The sequence below is a fragment of the Mus caroli genome, unplaced genomic scaffold, assembly GCF_978045245.1.
Source record: "Mus caroli unplaced genomic scaffold, Mus_caroli_1 scaffold_3, whole genome shotgun sequence".
NCBI lineage: Eukaryota > Metazoa > Chordata > Mammalia > Rodentia > Muridae > Mus > Mus caroli.
Window position 1 is genome coordinate 154,275,098 of NW_028227258.1, and position 21,606 is coordinate 154,296,703.

Genomic DNA, 21,606 nt, shown 5'->3' on the forward strand with positions numbered 1-21,606 from the left:
TTGTGTGTTTTAGAAGTTTTCCATTCCATCCATTTGCCTAAGATTTCATGAAGTCATTGTTTTTAATACCTGAGTAAAAATTCATTGTGTAAATATATCACTTTTTCTGTATCTATTCCTCTGTTGTAGGGCATCTGGATTTTCTCCAGCTTCTGGCCATTATAAATAAGGCTGCTATAAACATAGTGGAGCATATGTCCTTGTTAAGAATTGGTATATCTTTTCAGTATATACCCAGGACTGATATAGCTGCGTCTTCAGGTAATCCTATGTCCAATATTCTGAGGAAATGCCAAACTTATTTCCAGAGTGGTTGCATTCCCACCAGCAATGGAGAAATGTTATTCTTTCTCCATATTCTCACCAGCATTTACTGTCACCCGAGTTTTTGATCTTATCCATTCTGACTGGTGTGAGTTGGAATCTCAGGGTTGTTTTGATTTGCATTTCCCTGATGACTCAGGATGTTGAACACTTCTGTAGGTGCTTCTCAGCCATTTGGTATTCCTGAGTTGAGAATTTTTTTTTAGCTCTGTATTTTTAATACGGTTATTTGTTTCTCTAGAGTCTAACTTCTTGAGTTCTTTGTATATATTGGATATTAGCCCTCTATGGGATGTAAGCTTGGTAAAGATTTTTTCCCAATCTGTTGTTTGCTATTTTGTCTTATTGACAGTGTCCTTTGCCTTACAGAAGATTTGCAATTTTATGAGGACCCATTTGTCTATTTTTTATCTTAAAGCATAAGACATTGATGTTCTGTTCAGGAAATTTTCCCTGTGCCCATGTGGTCAAGGCTCTTTCCCACTTTCTATTCTATTAGTTTCAGTGTATCTGGTTTTATGTGGAGGTTCTTCACCACTTGGAATTGAGCATTGTACAAGGAGAGAAGAATGGATTGATTTCAGGATTCCTTCAGCAAAATCTTGCTGGCATATGCAATAGTGTCTGAGTTTGGTGACTGGTTATGGGATGGATTCCCAGATGGAGTAGTCTCTGGATAGTCCATCCTTTCAACTTGACTCCAATTTTTTTCTCTGTAACTCCTTTCATGGGTATTTTGTTCCCTATTCTAAGGAGGAATGAAGCATCCACACGTTGGTCTTCCTTCCTCTTGATTTTCTTCTGTTTTGCCAATTGTATGTTGGGTATTCTAAGTTTCTGGGCTAATATCCTCTTATCAGTGAGTGCATATCTCATGACTTCTTTTGTGATTGGGTTACCTCACTAAGGATGATATCCTCCATATACATCCATTTGCCCAAGATTTTCATAAATTCATTGTTTTTAAAAGCTGAGTAGTACTCCATTATGTAATTTACCACATTTTCTGTATCCATTCCTCTGTTGAGGGACATCTGGGTTCTTTACTATGTTCCTCAGTAATCACAAGGACCAAATGTGTGGGCAAAAGTGCTTTATAAACTTTAAGCATAGTAGAAATGTAAAAAGTTGACTGGTTTGCACAGGTGAGAGTGGAGACTGCAGAGTCAAACAGCTTCTGGGACAGGCAGAAGCCACAGAGCTTCTGGAGCAGACCATGTTTAGGGCTCCAGACACCTGGGCACCTTCCCTGCCAGAGGAGAGGTGTCTGCCCCACCCAGGAGGGCTTTACCACAGCATCTGGGTGAGTCATCTTGGTTCCTGGATTCTGCTGAGACTAGTCTGCACAGGTGAGTGTGTGGACTACAGAAACTAACAGCTTCTGATTTAGGTGGAAGCCACAGAGCTTCTGAGGCAGACCGAGTTTCGGGCTCCAGACATCCTGGCGCCTTCCTTGCCAGAGGAGAGGTGTCTGCCCTGCCTGGGAGGGCTTTGCTACAGCATCTGGGGGAGACATCTTGGTTCCTGGATCCCACCAAGACTACTCTGCCCAGGTGAGAGTGTGGACTACAGAACCTACACAGATTCTGGGACAAGCCCTGTTTCGGGCCTTCATCTTCTGCCAGGATGCAGGTCTGAATGCCAGAAATCTGTCCACCTTCCCTACAAGAGAAGAGCTTGCCTGCAAAGAGTGCTCTAACTACTGAAATTCAGGAGAGAGCTTGTCTTCCATGTCTGAAGATAGAGGCTAACAGAATCACAAGAGGAACAAGCTCTAACCAGAGACAACTATAACAACTAACTCCAGAGATTACCAGATGGTGAAAGGCAAAGGTAAGAATCTTACTAACAGAAACCAAGACCACTCACTATCATCAGAACCCAGCACTCCCATCTCAGCCAGACCTGGGTACCCCAACACACTCAAAAAGCTAGACCCAAATTTAAAAGCATATATCATGATGATGGTAGAGGACATCAAGAAGGACTTTAATAACTCACTTAAAGAAATACAGGAGAACACTGCAAAAGAGTTACAAGTCCTTAAAGAAAAACAGGAGTGCTCACTTTGGCAGCATATATACTAAAATTGGAACAATACAGAGAAGATTAGCATGGCCCCTGTGCAAGGATGACATGCAAATTCATGAAGCATTCCATATTTTTAGAGAGAGTTTGAGCTGAGATGAAAGGATGGACCATCTAGAGACTGCCATATCCAGGGATCCATCCCATAATCAGCCTCCAAAATATGACACCATTGCATACACTAGCAAGATTTTGCTGAAAGGACCATGATATAGCTGTCTCTTGTGAGACTATGCCAGGGCCTAGCAAACACAGAAGTGGATGCTCACAGTCAGCTATTGGATGGATCACAGGGTCCCCAATGGAGGAGTTGGAGGAAGTACCCAGGGAGCTAGGGGAATCTGCAATCCTATAGTTGGAACAACAATATGAACTAACCAGTACACCCCCCCCCCACCCCGAAGCTCATGTCTCTAGCTGCATATATATCAGAAGATGGCCTTGTCAACCATCAGTGGAAAGAGAGGCCCATTGGTCGTGCAGACCTTATAGGCCTCAGTACAGGGGAATGCCAGGGCCAAAAGGTGGGAGTGGGTGGATGGGGAAGTGGGTATGGGAGGGTGTGGGAGACTTTTGGGATAGCATTGGGGATATAAATTAAATAAATACCTAATGATAATAATAATAATAAAAAGAAAAAGAAAACAGGAAAACACAACCAAAGAGGTAGAAGTCCTTAGGAAAAACAGGAAAACACATCCAAACAGGTCATGGAAATGAACAAAACCATACTAGACCTAAAAAGGGAAGTAGACACAATAAAGAAAACCCAAAGTGACGCAATGCTGGAGATAGATACCCTAGGAAAGAAATCTGGAACCATAGATGTGAGCATCAGCAACAGAATACAAAAGATGTAAGAGAGAATCTCAGGTGCAGAAGATTCCATAGAGAACATCAGTACAACAATCAAAGAAAATGCAAAATGCAAAAAGGTCCTAACTCAAAACATCCAGGAAATCCAGGACACAACGAGAAGACCAATCCTACGGATAATAGGAGTAGATGAGAATGAAGATTTTTAAACTTAAATGGCCAGCAAATATCTTCAACAAAATTATAGAAGAAAACTTCCAAAACCTAAAGAACGAGATGACCATGAACATAAAAGAAGCCTACAGAACTCCAAATAGACAGGGCCAGAAAAGAAATTCCTCCTGACACATAATAATCAGAACAGCAAATACACTAAATAAAGATAGAATATTAAAGCAGTAAGGGAAAAAGTTCAAGTAACATATAAAGGCAGGCCTATCAGAATCACACCAGATTTTTCACCAGAGATTATGAAAGCCAGAAGATCTTAGACAGATGTTATACAGACACTAAGAGAACACAAATTCCAGCCCAGGCTACTATACACAGCCAAACTCTCAATTAGCATAGATGGAGAAACCAAAGTATTCCATGACAAAACCAAATTCATACATTATCTTCCCATGAATCTAGCCCTTCAAAGGATAATAACAGAAAAAAAAAAAAAACAATACAAGGACTGAAACCACACCCTAGAAAAAGCAAGAAAGTAATCCTTCAACAAACCTAAATGAAGACAGCCACAAGAACAGAATGCCAACTCTAACAACAAAAATAATAGGAAGCAACAATTACTTTTCCTTAATATATCTTAATATCAATTGACCCAATTCCCCAATAAAAAGACATAGACTAACAGACTGGATACACAAACAGGACCCAACATTTTGCTGTTTACATGAAACCCATCTCAGGGAAAAAGACAGACACTACTTCAGAGTGAAAGGCTGGAAATCAATTTTCCAAGCAAATGGTCTGAAGAAACAAGCTGGAGTAGCCATTCTAATATCGAATAAAATCTCCTTCCAACCCAAAGTTATCAAAAAAGACAAGGAGGGACACTTCATACTCATCAAAGGTAAAATCTTCCAAGAGGAACTCTCAATTCTGAATATCTATGCTCCAAATGTTAAGGGCAGTCACATTCATTACAGAAACTTTAGTAAAGCTCAAAGCACACATTTCACCTCACACAATAATAGTGGGAGACTTCAACACAACATTTTCATCAATGAACAGATCATGGAAAAAGAAACTAAACAGGGACACAGTGAAAGAAACAGAAATTATGAGAGCAATGGATCCTACAGATATCTACAGAACATTTTATCCTAAAATAAAAGGATATACCTTATTCTCAGCACCACATGGTACCTTCTCCAAATTGACCATATAATTGGTCACAAAACAGGCCTCAACAGATACAAAATTATTGAAATTGTCCCATGCATCCTATCAGACCACCATGGACTAAGGGTGGTCTTCAATAACAACATAAATAATAGAAAGCCAACATTCACATAGAAACTGAACAAAACTCTTCTCAGTGATACCTTGGTAAAGGAAGGAATAAAGAAAGAAATTAAAGACTCTTTAGAGTTTTTGAAAATGAAGTCACAACATACCCAGACTTATGGGACACAATGAAAGCATTTCTAAGAGGAAAACTCATAGCTCTGAATGCCTGCAGAAAGAAACTAGAGAGAGCACACACTAGCAGCTTGACAACACACCTGAAATCTATAGAACAAAAGGAAGCAAATTAACCCAAGAGGAGTAGATGGCAGGAAGTAATCAAACCTAAGCACAAAATCAACCAAGTGGAAACAAGAAGAATTATTCAATGAATCAACCAAACGAGGAGCTGGTTCTTTGAAAGAATCAACAAGATAGATAAACCCTTAGCCAGATTCACAAGAGGGTACAGGGACAGCATCATAATTAACAAAATCAGAAATGAAAACAGAGAAAAAACAACAAATCATGAAGAAATCCAAAACACCATCAGATCCTTCTACAAAGGGCTATACTCAACAAAACAGGAAAACCTGGATGAAATGGACAAATTTCTAGACAGATATCAGGTACCAAAGTTAAATCAGGATCAGATTAATTATGTAAACAGTCCTATATCCCCTAAAGTAATATAAGCGGTCATTAATAGTCTCCCAATTTAAAAAAAGCCCAGGACCAGATGGGTTTAGTGCAGAGTTCTATCAGACCTTCACAGAAGATCTAATTCCAATTCTGCACAAACTATTCCACAAAATAGAAGCAGAAGGTACCCTACCCAATTCATTCTATAAAGCCACAATTACTCTGATAGCTAAACCACAGAGAGTCCCAAAAAAGATAGTGAACTTCAGACCAATTTCCCTTATGAATATCGATGCAAAAATACTCAATAAAATTCTCGCTAACCCAATCCAAGAACACAACAAAAGAATCATCCATCCTGATCAAGTAGTTTCATTCCAGGGATGCAGGGATGGTTTAATATACAGAAATCCATCAATGTAATCCATTATATAAACAAACTCAAAGACAAAAACCACATGTTCATCTCATCAGATGTGGAGAAAGCATTTGACAAAATTCAACACCCATTCATGATAAAATTCTTGGAAAGATTAGGAATTCAAGGTCCATACCTAAACATGATAAAAGCAATCTACAGCAAACCAGTAGCCAACATCAAAGTAAATGGTGAGAAGCTGGAAGCAATACCACTAAAATCAGGGACTAGACAAGGCTGTCCACTTTCTCCCTACCTATTCAACATTGTACTTGAAGTCCTAGGCAGAGAAATTTGACAAGGAAAGGAGATCAAGGGGATACAAATGGGAAAGGAAGAAGTCAAAATATCACTTTTTGCAGATGATATGATAGTATATATAAATGACCCTAAAAATTCCAACAGAGAACTCCTAAACCTGATAAACAGCTTCAGTGAAGTAGCTGGATATAAAATTAACTCAAACAAGTCAATGGCCTTTCTCTACACAAGTGATAAACAGGCTGAGAAATTAGATAAACAACACCCTTTTCAATAGTCACAAATAATATAAAATACCTTGGTATGACTCTAACTCAGGAAGTGAAAGATCTGTATGATAAAAACCTCAAGTCTCTGAAGAAAGAAATTAAAGATTTCAGAGGATGGAAAGATCTCCCATGCTCATGGATGGGCAGAATCAATATAGTAAAAATGGCTATCTTGCTGAAAACAATCTACAGATTCAATGCAATCCCCATCAAAATCCCAACTCAATTCCTCAATGAATTAGAAAGGGCAATCTGCAAATTCATCTGGAATAAAAAAGAACCTAGGATAGCAAAAACTCTTCTCAAAGATAAAAAAAACCTCTGGTGGAATCACTATGCCTGACAAAGCTGTACTACTGAGCAATTGTGTTATAAACTGCATGGTACTGGTATAGCGATAGACAAGTAGGCCAATGGAATAGAATTGAAGACCCAGAAATGAACCCACACACCTATGGTCCCTTGATCTTTGACAAGGAATGCAAAACCATCCAGTGGAAAAAAAGACAGCATTTTCAACAAATGGTGCTGGCATAACTGACGGTTATCATGTAGAAGAAAGTGAATTGATACATTCCTATCTCCTTGTACTAAGGTCAAATATAAGTGGATCAAGGAACTCCACATAAAACCAGAGACAATGAAACTTAAAGAGGAGAAAGTGGGGAAAAGCCTCGAAGATATGGGCACAGGGGAACATTTCCTGAATAGAATAGCAATGGTTTGTGCTCTAAGATCGAGAATCAACAAATGGGACCTCATAAAATTTTAAAGCTTCTGTAAGGCAAAATACACCGTCAATAAGACAAAAAGGCCACTAACAGATTGGCAAAGGATCTTTACCTATCCTAAATCAGATAAGGGACTAATATCCAATACATATAAAGAACTCAAGAAGGTGGACTCCAGAAAATCAAATAACCCCATTAAAAAATGGGGCTCAGAGCTAAACATAGAATTCTCACCTGAGGAATATGGAATGGCTGAGAGGCACCTGAAAAAATGTTCAGCATCCTTAATCATCAGGGAAATACAAATCAAACAACCCTGAGATTCCACCTCACATCAGCCAGAATGGCTAAGATCAAAAATTCATGAGACAGCAGATGCTAGTGAGGATGCAGAGAAAGAGGAACACGCCTCCATTATTGGTGGGATTGCAAGCTTGTACAACCACTCTGGAAATCAGTCTGGTGGTTCCTCAGAAAATTGGACATAGTACTACTGGAGGATCCCGCAATACCTTTACTGGGCATATATCCAGAAGATGTTTCAAACAGTAAGAAGGACAAATGCTCAACTATGTTAATAGCAGCCTTATTTGTAATAGCCAGAAGCTGGAGAGAAGTCAGATGCCCCTCAACAGAGGAATGGATACAGAAAATGTGGTACATCTACACAATGTTGTACTACTCAGCTATTAAAAAGAATGAATTTATGAAATTCCTAGGCAAATGGATGGACCTGGAGGGCATCATTCTGAATGGGATAACCCAATCACAAAAGAACTCACATGATATGTACTCACTGATAAGTGGATATTAGCCCAGAAACTTAGAATACCCAAGATACAAGATACAATTTGCAAAACACATGAAACTCAAGAAGAACAAAGACCAAAGTGTGGACACTTTGCCCCTTCTTAGAATTGGGAACAAAACACCCATGGAAGGAGTTACAGAGACAAAGTTTGGAGCTGAGACAAAGGGATGTACCATGTAGGGACTGCCATACCCGGGGATCCATCCCATAATCATCCTCCCAGTGCTGACACCATTGCACCCAATAGTAAGATTTTGCTGAAAGGACCCGGATATAGCTGTCTCTTGTGAGACTATGCTGGGGCCTAGCAAACACAGAAGTGAATGCTCATGCTCACAGTTAGCTATTGGATGGACCACAGGGCCCCCAATGGAGGAGCTGGAGGAAGTACCCAAGGAGCTAAAGGGATCTGCAATCCTATAGGTGGAACAACAATATGAACTAACCAGTACCCCTCCCTGCCAGAGCTCATGTCTCTACCTGCATATGTATCAGAAGATGGCCTTTTTGGCCATCAATGGAAAGAGAGGCCCATTGGTCTTGCAACCAGCCTGACACCCCCTCCCCCCCCCTGCGAACTTCCAGGGACTAAAGAATGGGTATGTGTGTTAATACCCTCATAGAAACAGGGGTAGGGGGATGGGGTGGGAGTTTCAGGGGTGACCAGGAAAATTGATAACACTTGAAATGTAAATAAAGAAATAAATTATCCAATAAAACAAGAAGTTTCCCATTTTTTTTTAATCCAGGAAATGTTTGTCTATACAATTAAATTTTTTTGGGTGATGGATTACTGTGTCAGAAGCTCCTGTGTCTTTTCTTGTTCTGGGCTTGAGTTTCTTGCCTCTTCAGTTTCCCAAGCCTTTGAGTGTCCAGCTGTACTCAAAGAACTAATGATTCCTCTGGAGATGATCTTTGGCTAATTTCTCCCCTGTGGTTTTCTGACAGATGTCTTCAGTTCTTGTTAATGTTACTGTCAGACGCCAAAGTTAAGCCCTGGTTTTTTTCTCCTAGCCCTTTGCTCTCAGAAATAAGACTGAGACTAAAAAAAAATATTTATAAATATCTTGGCCATATAGGTAGGGTCTTTTCTGTCTAGATATAATTTAAGGTATCCCATTTACTCTACCCTACATTCTGTCATGTGTCTTGCTCTATCCCAGATTTCTTTCTCCGACCAAATGATCCACCTTCTATTCTACCCTTTCCTATAGACCTTAAGCATTTTAATTGATAGGTGATGCATCCATACAATACATAAGATATTCTCTCTAAAGTCAGATGTCCTCTGCTTTATGCAGTGTTGGAGGGCTTTCTCCTCCAATCATGTTGGGTTTTTCTTCCAGCCATGTTGACCTCCAGATGTATTATTCTCCTGTATTATTTGTTGTCTTTTGATGTTTAGCCTCCATATTTGAAGGGTGAACCACTTCACAACTAGAAAGAGTTTTTCCCAGTAAGCAACACAGTCTCAGGGTTCATAGTGTGATCAAGTACTCTGCAGTAGTTTCTGATAACATGAGTAAGTAAAAGTGAATCTAGCTGAGAAAAGATATATCTCTGTTGTGGGCAATCTGAGGAAGCCTTAGGCAAGTCCTAGTGTCCGGAATTTTGACATGCCCATATCAAGAACCAATGCCTTGGATATATGGCAAATTCGCAAAACCTCCTCTCTGAGTTCAAGGGGATGGCAAGGCCTTCCTTTGTCTAATTAGGAATGTTGACACAGTGTTCAATACCTTTGTTTATAGTAATTAACCTCTGAGCACGTAGGCTTATACACACATAATAAACATGCTGAGGTTCGAAGTTGCTTTGTAGCTTGTACCAGTCCATCAGAGTGTTGCACAGCCCACCTGAGTTCAGCTTCTGTGTATGCCTGTATGTATGTATGTCCTGTTTATTCATTCAATCACAGATCCTAGTCTGGTTTTCAGGACCAAACCACACTAGGCTGGGTGTTGATGTAAGTGTGAAAGATGTAAATATGGGTCATAGAAAGCAAGAAGTAAATACTGTGTGTAAATGGAGAAGAGATGGGAGAAGTGATAGCAGGCAGACTGTTTAAGGCTATGTAAAAGCTATATTTTTGGTTGCCTGGGAGACATTAAAGGATATATATCCTTCATCAGACATGGTGCATATATTAGAAAAATAATTTCCATTTTCAGAGTAGACAATGATGGATGAAAATCAGAATTTTGCACTTGCATCCTGCTTTAATTTGATTATTTCTTTTTGGGGGTGTGTTACACATTTCAGTTATGAATTTGTTTAAGTTGACAAATTAAGTTGTGAAATTCTTGTTTCTGTGATAATGCTATAAATTTGCTGGTGTTTATGTGTACTGTTTTGTTTTCTAAATGGTGGCATTTTGTATATAAACTATTTTTGGAAGACTTTATTTGTGGATTAATTAGGAGGTCTATATTAGAATTGTGAACTTTTGGAGAAGCAGTTTTCAATAAGAAAGACTGCTCTATCCTTAATCCTGGGGCCACTAGAAATACCCATCTTTAGAACTAGCACTGGAGAAGAAGGCAGGTTGATCTTGTAAGGGTCTGATAATCGCTGAAGGAAGACCCCAGACTCAGTATGCAAAAAGAAAGTGGGTATATTCTGCAGAAACAACCAGCATGAGAAGTCAACCATTCTTTGAAATGGCAACCACAGGTAAAGGCATGCAGGCCTTCTTATAGGGAACCAGGGGAACTTGCTTGAATGATTAGGTAATCTAACATTTCACTGGTGGGTGCTAGAGTGTCACAGGTAATCAGTGGTCTAAATTCCTCTGTTATGAGTGTTCAATCATGTAATGAAATAGGGTTGGTCAGAGCAGATGTTCCATTCTGAAGTATTTCCCTATTTTTGTGGTTATCCCCAGGCTGTTCTTTGGGAGAGAGTTTTGCAAATTTCTTCTGGGTTTTATGGTCTGTTCCTAAAGCTGCTGTCTTATGACCTAGTTTCTGGGACTTATGGTCTATTCCTGAAGTTCGTGCATTATGGCCTTTTTTGAAATCAGACCAGGCCCTCAAAATGGAGACAAATGGGGTCCTTATATGGGGACAAATAGGATTTATAGTGTCCTTTCAACTTGAATTTGAGACTATCCTCATGCACAGAACAAGTTTCAGAACAATTAGAATTACATAGAAATTTTGTCTGGGAAACAATTGGGAAAAAAGCTTTATTTAGTTGGGTAGTGGTGATTCATACAAGTTTAATCCTAACAGAGGCAGGCAGATCTCTGTGTAGGAGTAGGGGTGATGGCTGGGGATATGAGCCAGCCTTGAGGGCATGAACTTAAGAGAGCTGGCCTTGCTTTGCTTTATGTGGTGTGGCATAGGCACCCCCATCACATGCACACACACACACACAGATGTTTACCTGTAGCAGACCCAGAGGGAATGAGAGTAAGAGAATAGTGCCTGCCCCTTTCAGCTGTGCTGGAGAGCATAACCTGTTGGTGTGTGTGCTGGAGAGCTAGTGGGCTGACCAACTCAGTTACCACCCAAACCTAGACCCTGAGCTTTGAATTGGTCCATTCCAACATCTACCCTATCAATGAGCTGCTGGAGCATGTTAAAGGGCTGGTCCTGCAGATTTACAGGGCAACAACAGTATATTTGAGAGTAGTCCAAGTGAGGATCCAGTACTGATAGTGTAATCAAAGTCAGAGACCTCAAAACAATCCAATAACTCATTGCAAGGAACATTTACAAGAATACATGTGTGGGCAAAGGGGTATTATGTGTGCCACAGAGTGAAATGTCATAGCTTCCACAACAAGATGTTTCCTATTCTATCGTATTTCCTTTTCTTTTGTAGAGGAGGTTGCAAGGGCAGAGGGCTGGAGATATGAGTGGGATTCAGATGCATGGTGTGAAAGGAAATTTACAAAGAACATGTAAAATGTTTTAAAAAAGAAAATGTAAAAAACAAAGTATTGCAAAAATACTAATTCTGTCTCAAACTTACTGTTCTTTTTTCTTTCTGGTACCTCATGTTATTCTGTGTTTAAACAGTCTAACCACTGGATGTAAGAATACTTTTTTTTTTCAAAATAATTATTAATGAAGACAATGTAGTTGGAAATAAAGGCAACAATTATTAGGTGTGGCTCTGTTATTTTGTTTCTTGCCTGGGGTGTCCAGGTGCCACAACATACAAAATGGGGAAAGGTGGAGCAGAACTGAGTTCCATGGTTCAAATCTTCCCTTGGTGTGTCTGGACACTGGCTACACACAGTCTGGAAAGGATGGGGCAAAGGCTCCGAATGGGTGGTTCATCTGAATCCCTGTCTAACAGTGATTGCTGGAGGGTGGGATTCCTCCAGAGATCTCAGTGTTACAGCTCTTTTAGACTATGATCAATGAAGCAGCTCTCTCAGAGGGTATTCAATGATATAGTTTGTGCACATATCTTGCTTGATTCAGGGTGGACTTGTACTTATATTCTTTATTCATAGTGAACAAGGGCTATATATGGACTTTGGAGAGTAGGAAGGAATTATCAGTGTAAATGAAAATTATTGGTTAAAGTTTAAAGTTCTATGAATGACTTCTTTGCATGGAGAAGCATTGTAGGAATCCCAGGTACTTGCAGGTTCTCATTGGGGAAACAGAAAGTTGATCTTAAAGATGTGCTTAGGACCTTCTCCAGGTAGATGGTGTGGTGGTTCAGATTTTGGAGACAAGGTAAGAGAAGGAAGACACCCTGATGGTAAGGGGAGTCCTCTGTTTTATGCTTAAGTCAGAGAAGCTATTCTGTCATGGTAGAATTCAAAACATGACCAGAAGGGTTTCTCTTCCCCCTGTGACAGATTGGATACCATTCCTCCCCCAATAATCAGAAAAAAAATCATGAAAATTTGAAGTTTTGGGTGTCCTTTGTTATTCCAGGCTATGTCAGTTGCAAGGTTCCACCCACTACTTTTGTAGTTTTAGGCTCGGTGGCTTTGCAGTTTAGCTAGCAGACAGGTAAGAGTTTCAGGCAGTTAGTTTGCTCAGAGGATTTACTTTTGGCTGAGGGGAGGGGTGTCCTTCCTTTTGAGATGGCATTTATCCTTGGCCTGGGGGAGAGGCCCAATCTGTCACCTGCTCCAGGTCCATACCAGCAAAGCAAGTCCCTCTTTCCTGCTTGTGTATGCACCCTGCCCAAGGGATGGGGATGGGGGTGGGGTTGGTCTTGTGAGCCAGATTGCAAGGCAATTCTGTTTCAAGTCTAAAATTAGGAGAGTGCTTGGGTAAAGCATTTTGTGGACTGGCAGATAAGATATTCCCCATGTTAGAAAAGAAAAGAAATGCCTTGTCCAAATCAGAACATTCTTTCAATCTTTTGGGTCCATGGGATTCCACAAAGGTCCATCCAAAATGTTTAGCTTTCCTGCAGATTTTAAGAGTTCAGGTGATCACCCTAGATGGTATTTGTCTTAGTTTGGGTTTTATTGCTGTGAACAGACACCATGACCAAGGCAAGTCTTATAAAAAACAACATTTAATTGGGGCTGGGTTACAGGTTCAGAGGTTCAGTCCATTATCATCAAGGTGGGAACATGGCAGCATCCAGGCAGGCATTGGTGCAGGCAGAGCTGAGAGTTCTACATCTTCATCCAATGGTTGCTAGTAGAAGACTGACTTCCAGATAACTAGGGTGAGAGTATTAAGCCCACACCACAATGACACACTCACTCCAACCAGGTCACAACTCCAAATGGTGTCATCCCCTGGTATAAGGATATACAAACCATCACAGTATTTAAAAGATCATTGTGTCACCAGTTTTTAATTTTTGTTTCATAGAGAAATTAGGGGGTCTTTGCCAAAGTCCATTTGATATGACAGGATTCAGACAGAGGTTTAGAGACTTTATGTCAACAACATAAGGCATCAGATGTCAGTTAACATATATGAATCCATGCAATGCCTCGATCAGAAACAAAGTAGTAAAATATAAGACTGATTTCCTTCAGAATGCAGAAGCTTGGGCTTTGGTCTGATGGCAAAAGCAGGGAGGCTTCTAGGTGACAGAGAAGACTGCCTGCCCTTGGACTGTGGGCCTCCTGAGAGCACATCTGGGGGCACTCACACTGTTTTGTTCTTACTGGAGGTCCTTTCGCCCCATGTTGGGCTCTAGCTCTGGTATGTGTCAGCTGATTATGCTCCACATTGGGCACATTGTGATTTGGGAGGGGCAGCTGTGGTTCCAGGTTCTCTACTTCCTTCCTCTCAGGGTGTCTAGCCGCTGATGAACACAGACTGGAAGGATGAAGTGGTGTCTGAAATGGCTGGAATTCTGCAGGATTCTGGTATAGCTGGATGTGATTGCCAGAGGGGGGAGAAGGAAGAGGAGAGAGAATGCCTTTGCCTAAAAAACTGTAACACTAAGATACTCTACTTCATCCTTCCATTCTGGTGTGCGACTTTGTGTGGAAACCCTAAAATGGAGGAAGGGAAGGTCTGGAACCACAGCTGGCCCGCCAAAGTGCATACCACAATTAGAAAATAAAACAAAGATAAGAATCAGAAACCATTGTTAAAGACTAAAGGTGTAAAACATACTAAGCAATAAAGCATGAAATTATGTCCCCTTTGGTTATAGTAAAAATTGAACATGAGAAGTTACACTTTAAAGCAAAATTTATAATATAACTTCTGAAGTCTTTAAAAATGAAATAATATTAAAGTTTACTATAATAAGATTATAATAGAAGGTAGTTTACTTGAATCTTCCACTCTATATGACATATTCTCAAATGATTTACATTTCAGAGGCTTTGTCACCATAGTGTAGCACTATTTAGTGAGAGGATTGAAGTAGGGATTAAATGAAAGAAGCAAGTCATTGAAAGTGGATCCTTTTCTCCTCCTCCTCCTCCTCCTCCTCTTCCTCCTTCCCTTTCTCCTTCTTCTTCATATTTTCTTTATTTTCATTTCAAATGTTATCCCCTTTCCTAGTTTCCCCTCTGAAAATCCCATATCCTTTCTCCCTCCCCCTGCTCCCAAACCCACCCACTCCTGGCATTCCCCTATACTATGGCATAGAACTTTCACAGGACCAAGGGCCTCTCCTCCCATTGGTGACCAACTAGGACATCCTCTGCTACATATGCAGCTAGAGCCACAAATCCCTCCATGTGTTTTCTTTGATTGGTGGTTTAGTCCCAGGGATCTTTGGGTACTGGTTAGTTCATACTGTGGTTCCGCCTAGGGGCCTGCAAATGCCTTCAGCTCCTTGGGTTCTTTCTCTAGCTCCTTCATTGGGGACCCCGTACTCCATCCAATGGATGGCTGTAAGCATCCACTTCTATATTTGTCAGGCACTTGCAGAACCTCTCGGGAGATAGCTATATCAGGTTTCTGTCAGCTAGCTCTTATTGGCATCTGCAATAGTGTCTGGGTTTCTTGGTTGTTTATGGGATGGATGCAGGTGGAACAGTCTCTGGATGGTCATTCCTTCAGTCTCTACTCCATACTTTGCCTCTTTAACTCCTTCCATGGGTATTTTGTTCCCCCTTCTAAGAAGGATCAAAGTATACACACTTTGGTCTTCCTTCTTCTTGAGTTTCATGTATTTTGCAAATTGTATCTTGGGTATTCTGAGTTTCTGGGCTAATATCCAGTTATCAGTGAGTGCATATCATGTGTGTTCTTTTGTGATTGGGTTATATCTCCTTAGTATTATCTCATACCTGATCTCTAATTGTTCTATAACAATCAGGATGGTATTCTGCTCCTTTTTGCCACACCTCCACGAAGACTGAACACTCTGAAACTGTCATCTAAAATACATAATTATTTTCAGATGTTTCTGACAAGTATTTTGGCACAGCAGGAACAAAATTTACTAGTACAGAATATAATACTTGAATTACAATTGTTGTTGAGACTATGTTTGCCTGTGGCTCTTAGGTGCTAGGAACTAGTTTATGAGAAGAGTTCAAAGAATCAGACTTGAAATGCCCTTGAATAATGTAAGCAAAGCTAATGGATGATTCTTATGGGAAATAAAATACCAGATTGTCAACAGAAGACTCAGGGAGATGGATTGGCTTGCTTGAACACTTTAGAGAATCTGCACAGAAGGTTCTAGCTTGGATAATAAATGTCCCTTGAAGTGATCATCTGTTGAGAACTTTATAACCAGGTATTTTGGGAGGTTTTGAATTTTAGGATTAATTGATATAATTGGAACTGGTTTATGAGTGGAAATAGAAAATATTTGAATAAGATCATAAATGCCATAATAATGTAAACAATCTACTAGATGAATCTGGTGGGATATACTGCTCAGATGGATGTTTAGGGATATCTGTCCCTCACTAATGCCTTTCTTTCTTTCTTCTTGATGTCAGTGATACCAACTCCCTGCCTTGGGAGGTTGTTATTCTCAAATATGAGCTAAACTAAATTAATATTTCTTTTAATTGTTTTGTTACAGCCAAACAAAATTCAGTAATAGGCTAAATATGCTAAAATATACATTCCATGATGGAATCAGGTAATTTCTGGTAAAATACAGGCAAGCTATTTAATTTCACCTCTCACTCCTTTCCCCTGATGTGTTAACCAACAGATTTCCTTTTTTTTTTCCCCAAATGGACTGATTTAGGATCTTGTCTTTTATACCAAAAAGGGTCCTGGTAATGCATTATTCAGGCAGAAATGCAAAAAGCATTTTCTATTCCCCCTGGGAACTAATTCTTTATATAAATCATTTCAGTAGTAATGGCGATCCCCTGCTCCTCCTTAGGAGACTTCAATTTATATTAAATCACACAATTACCATCTTAACACATAGTCACAGTGTGTATATAGTATGAGTTTTCAGAAAGTATCTACTGTTAGCATTCCTTCTAGGCTCTTCTCCGCAGTTATTTGGCAGTAATCAGGTATGCCTTGCTTACAATTAAAAAAAGTCTGATTGCTCCCTCCTCACTCTCTTACTCTTTCTTTTACTCATTTACGTTCTCTGTTTTTCCTTCCCCTTCCCTCTGTCTACATTTTCCAGGCTGGCCTTCTCTCTCTCTCTCTCTCTCTCTCTCTCTCTCTCTCTCTCTCTCTCTCTCTCTCTCTCTCTCTTTCTTTCCCTTTCCCTTTCCCTCTCCCTCTCCCTCTCTCCCTCCCCCCTCTCTCCTCTCTGCTTTTTACTGTCTCTATTGCCTCCTCAACTCCCCTCCCCATACCCTAAATAAACTCTATTTTAAAACTACATCCATTTTGTGGCTGGTACCTCAGGGGAAGGGATGCCTCAGTATGGCCCCACAAAGGAAACCCTTTCCACTTAACCATACCGCTCCTCTACCAAACATATCCTGATTCTTTTTTATAAAACACAAAATCTACAATTTCCTATATTCTTTTTATATCTAATTTAATTTCATTTGTATAAACAGTTCCTGTTTTCTCCCTTCTTTTTCTATTTTTTCACAGAATGTGTTCATTGGTATCAGAAATAGTATTCTATTTCATTTGAGTTTAATTTATGCCCAATATTGAATCTAAGATTATCTCATAATATCCTATTTTCTCTATGTACTTTGCTGTGTTTATATTTCTTTCTAAAACACTATAAATTTGAGACCTTGTCTCAAAATTGGTTTCTAGATCAATTTTTAATTAAATGGAAAATGAATCAATTTGGTAGGAAATACATTGGTTATGCTTTCCTGAAGATAAGTAGATTTTCATAAATCAAGATAAAAGAGACTATAAATATAAATACATAAGTTTACTTTCTGATCCATATATCAGTAATGTGTAAAGACCTTTATCTCTGAGTGAGTGTGTGTGTGTGTTTATGCACATGTTTTTATGCAAGTGCACTCACTAATTGGCACATGTGATAGCCAGAGGTCAAAGTTAGGTTTCTGCCTGTATAATTCATAATAGTAGCAAAATTATACTCATAAAGTAATCATATAAATATAATAGAAGTATAAATAAAGCAACAAAATAGCTTTATGTTGGGGGTTTACCACAACAGGGAGAACTGAATTAAAGGGGTCACAGCATAAGGCAGGTTGAGAACTGCTACTTGATGGGATCCTACTATCTGGAAAACATTGCTCTGAAAGACTTTTTCCCTTCTCCCCAATTCCCTCTGTCTTGCTAAAGCTAAAACTTGTTAGATTATAATTCTAAAGGTAGACCCCAAGGTATATTCTCTCATTTGGCCACTTTCTCCTCTTGAGGCTGACTACCACGATCCAGTTATCAAAGTATTGAAGTCCATCAATCAAAAGCTCTCTTTGACTCACCTAATTAACATTTTCAATAATAATTAAACATTTCATCCTAACATGAAGTTTCCAACTTAACATATAAACCATCATCTGCCCATGGGCCACATCTCCCTCCTCTCTGTCCTGAGGCAGTCTTTTGTCCCTCTAGAATCAATATCTCTTCTCTCTCTCTCTCTCTCTCTCTCTCTCTCTCTCTCTCTCTCTCTCTCTCTCTCTCTCTCCCTCTCTCTCTGTTTCTCTCTCTCTCCCCCCCTCTCTCTCTCTCCCTCCCTTCCCTTTCTACGTTGTTCTCTTGTGGGCCTGGGTACCAGAGGTTTTCCACAGAGATCTCTGTCCAGGCTGGGTGTGAGGGTCTCAGCAAAAGCAAGCAAGTAGAGGCAGGAAGACAAAGTCTCTGCTTTGCCTTCCAGGTCGCTCTTGGTAACTCCAAGCTGCTCTGAACTGAGTCTGGTCCGGCTGGGCTGATGAAAAGAATACTCTTTTCAGCAGGACCTCTTCGGTGGCTCTTTGGGAGAGAAGGTATCTTCTCAAGTGTTAGACACAGCTCTGGGAACAAAAGACTCAGATGAAGGAATAGTTCTCGCGTACCTTTAATTCCCTGAATTGATTTATATACAGTTCTGGGGGTGATTCAGGGTTCGACAGCAGGTACCTCTCATTGGCTTGGACTGAGTTTGGGGGAAGCCTTATTTGCTTGTGAGAAGGCTTGGTTCTGTTCCTACATGATTGATAGCCATGAGCCTCTACTGTTGGGGCTGTGGGGGCAGTACCTTTGACAGTAGCCAGGAGACATGATTGAATGCTTTCCATCCCATGTAGGTGGAAATTGTCCCCAACAGGTCCCACAAGGGTTCAAGACCTAGGCTTGACTGGACACCAGGCTGTCTGCGTGTAGCCCGTTGCCCCACTTTTTTTTTTTTATCTTTGTTCTTTGTCTTATTCCAAACCTTCTGACACTCTGGGGAAAATACATCACTTTTGTGCTGAGAACATGGTCTGGGGATCCTGAGCTAATACCATTCCTTTCACTGCTCTATTGCCTTCTTCCTTGTTTTTGAAACAAACCTTCTCAATAAACCTTGAGCTTTCTGTGCTAGCTCCATTATTTGGCTTGAAACCCATTTATAGAAACAGATATTATCTATCTGTTATGACACCTACCACATCTGATCACCTGTGTTACCTACTAGTGTAGCCAAGTCCAGCTTTTTATATGGGTGAGGGTAGAGCCAAACTCTTGTCTTTATACTTGTATAGCAAACATTTTGCAGCTGTTCCATCTCTCCAGCCCATGATTAATATTTAAAACTTCAAAATATAGTCTATATACTATTATGGGTTTGTTAAAAACTAAATATCAAAGCCTGTTTACTTGTTAGGTGTGGCCTTTGCGGGTTCTAGGAGAAATGTATTTTGGGGTACTAGAATCTCATATTTAGGAATTGGGATAGGCCAGGTCTCTCAACAGTTCACAGAAGGAAAGAAAGCAGAGTGTCCAACCAGGATCTGTTCATTTAGTTTCTTTTTTCTTTTCTTTTTGTTTTTTTTTTTTTGTTTGTTTGTTTTTTAACTAATACCATGAAGTGTTTATACGTGTTTATTACTATTGCTCTGTAGTATAGCCAGGGATAGTAGTACCTTCAGAATTTTTTCCATGTTCAGAATCCCCCCTTTTTAAAATTAGATATTTTCTTTATTTTCATTGCAAATGTTATCTTCTTTCCTAGTTTCCCTTCCAAAAATACCCTATCACCTCCCTTCTCTCCCTGCTCCCCAACCCACTCCCATTTCTATTCCTGGCATTCCCCTATACTGGGATATAGAGCCTTCACAGGACCAAGGGCCACTCCTCCCATTGATTACCAACTAGGCCATCCTCCCTACATGTATAGCTAGAGCCACAAGTTCCTTCATGTGTTTTCTTTGATTGGTTGTATAGTTCCAAGGAGCTCTGGGTATAATGGTTAGTTCATATTGATGTTCCTTCTATGTGGATTCAGTCCCCTTCAGCTCCCTGGGTATTTCTCTGGCTCCTCCATTGGGGAGCTTGTGTTCTGTCCAATGGATGACTGTGAGTATCCACTCCTGTATTTGCCAGGAGCTGGCAGAGCCTTTCAGGAGACAGCTATATCAGGCTCCTGTCAGCAGGCTCTTGTTGGCATCTGCCTAGTGTCTGGATTGGAGGTGGTTTATGGGGTAGGTCCTCAAGTGGGGCAGTCTCTGGATGGTCCTTCCTTCAAGCTCTGCTCCCAACTTTGTCCCTGTAACTCCTTCCATGAGTATGTTGTTCTCCGTTCTAAGAAGGAATGAAGTATCTACACTTTGATCTTCCTTTTTCTTGAGTTTCATATGTTTTGAGAATTGTATCTTGGGTATTCTAAGTTTCTGGGCTAATATCCACTTTTCGGTGAGTGCATATCATGTGTGTTCTTTTGTGATTGGGTTACCTCACTCAGGATGATATCCTCCAGATGCATCCATTTGTCTAATAATTTCCTAAATTTATTGCTTTTAATTGCTCAGTAGTATTCCATTGTGTAAATGTACAATATTTTCTGTATCCATTCTTCTGTTACAGGGCATCTGGGTTCTTTTTAGCTTCTGGCTATTATAAATAAGGCTGCTATGAATGTAGTGGAGCATATGTCCTTATTACCAGTTGGAAAATCTTCTGGGTATATTCCCAGGAGAGGTATTGCTGGATCTTCCAGTAGTACTATGTCCAGTTTTCTTACAAACCCCAAACTGATTTCCAGAGTGGTTGTACCAGCTTGCAATCACACCAACAATGGAGGAGTGTTCTTGTTTCTCCACATCCTCGTCAGCATCTACTGTCACTTGAGCTTTTGAATATAGGCATTCTGACTGGTATGAGGTAGAATCTCAGGGTTGTTTAGATTTCGATTTCCCTGATGATTAAGGATGTTGAACATTTTTTTAGGTGCTTCTCAGCCATTCTGTATTCCTCAGTTGAGAATTCTTTCTTTAGCACTGTAACCCATTTTTAAATAGGTTTATTTGATTTTCCAGAGTCCAGCGTCTAGAGTTCTTTGTATACATTGGATATTAGTCCTGTATCAGATTTAGGATTCATAAAGATCCTTCCTTTATCTATTGACAGTGTCTTTTGCCTTACAGAAGCTTTGAAATTTTATGAGGTCCCATTTGTCAATTCTCGATCTTACAGCACAAGCCATTTCTGTTCTGCTCAGGAATTTTTCCCCTGTGCCATATCTTCGAGGCTTTTTCCCACTTTCTCCTCTATAAGTTTCAGTGTCTCTGGTTTTATGTGGAGTTCCTTGATCAAATTAGACTTGAGCTTTGTACAAGGAGATAAGAATGGATCAATTCACATTCTTCTACATGATAACCACCAGTTGTGCCAGTACCATTTGTTGAAAATGCTATCTTTTTTCCACTGGATGGTTTTAGATCCCTTGTCAAAGATCAAGTGACCATAGGTATGTGGGTTCATTTCTGGGTCTTCAATTCTATTCCACTGGTCTACCTCTCTGTCGCTCTACCAGTACCATGCAGGTCTTATCACA

The 21,606-nt window shown here is 40.0% G+C and overlaps 1 non-coding gene across 1 annotated transcript; it reads left to right on the plus strand.

Annotated features, from left to right (window-relative positions):
- Positions 1-2,383: 2,383 nt before the first annotated feature.
- On the plus strand, positions 2,384-2,490 carry LOC115030832 (U6 spliceosomal RNA). The gene has a single exon (XR_003836392.1). It is a non-coding gene; the product is annotated as a U6 spliceosomal RNA (small nuclear RNA).
- The last annotated feature ends 19,116 nt before the right edge of the window (positions 2,491-21,606 follow it).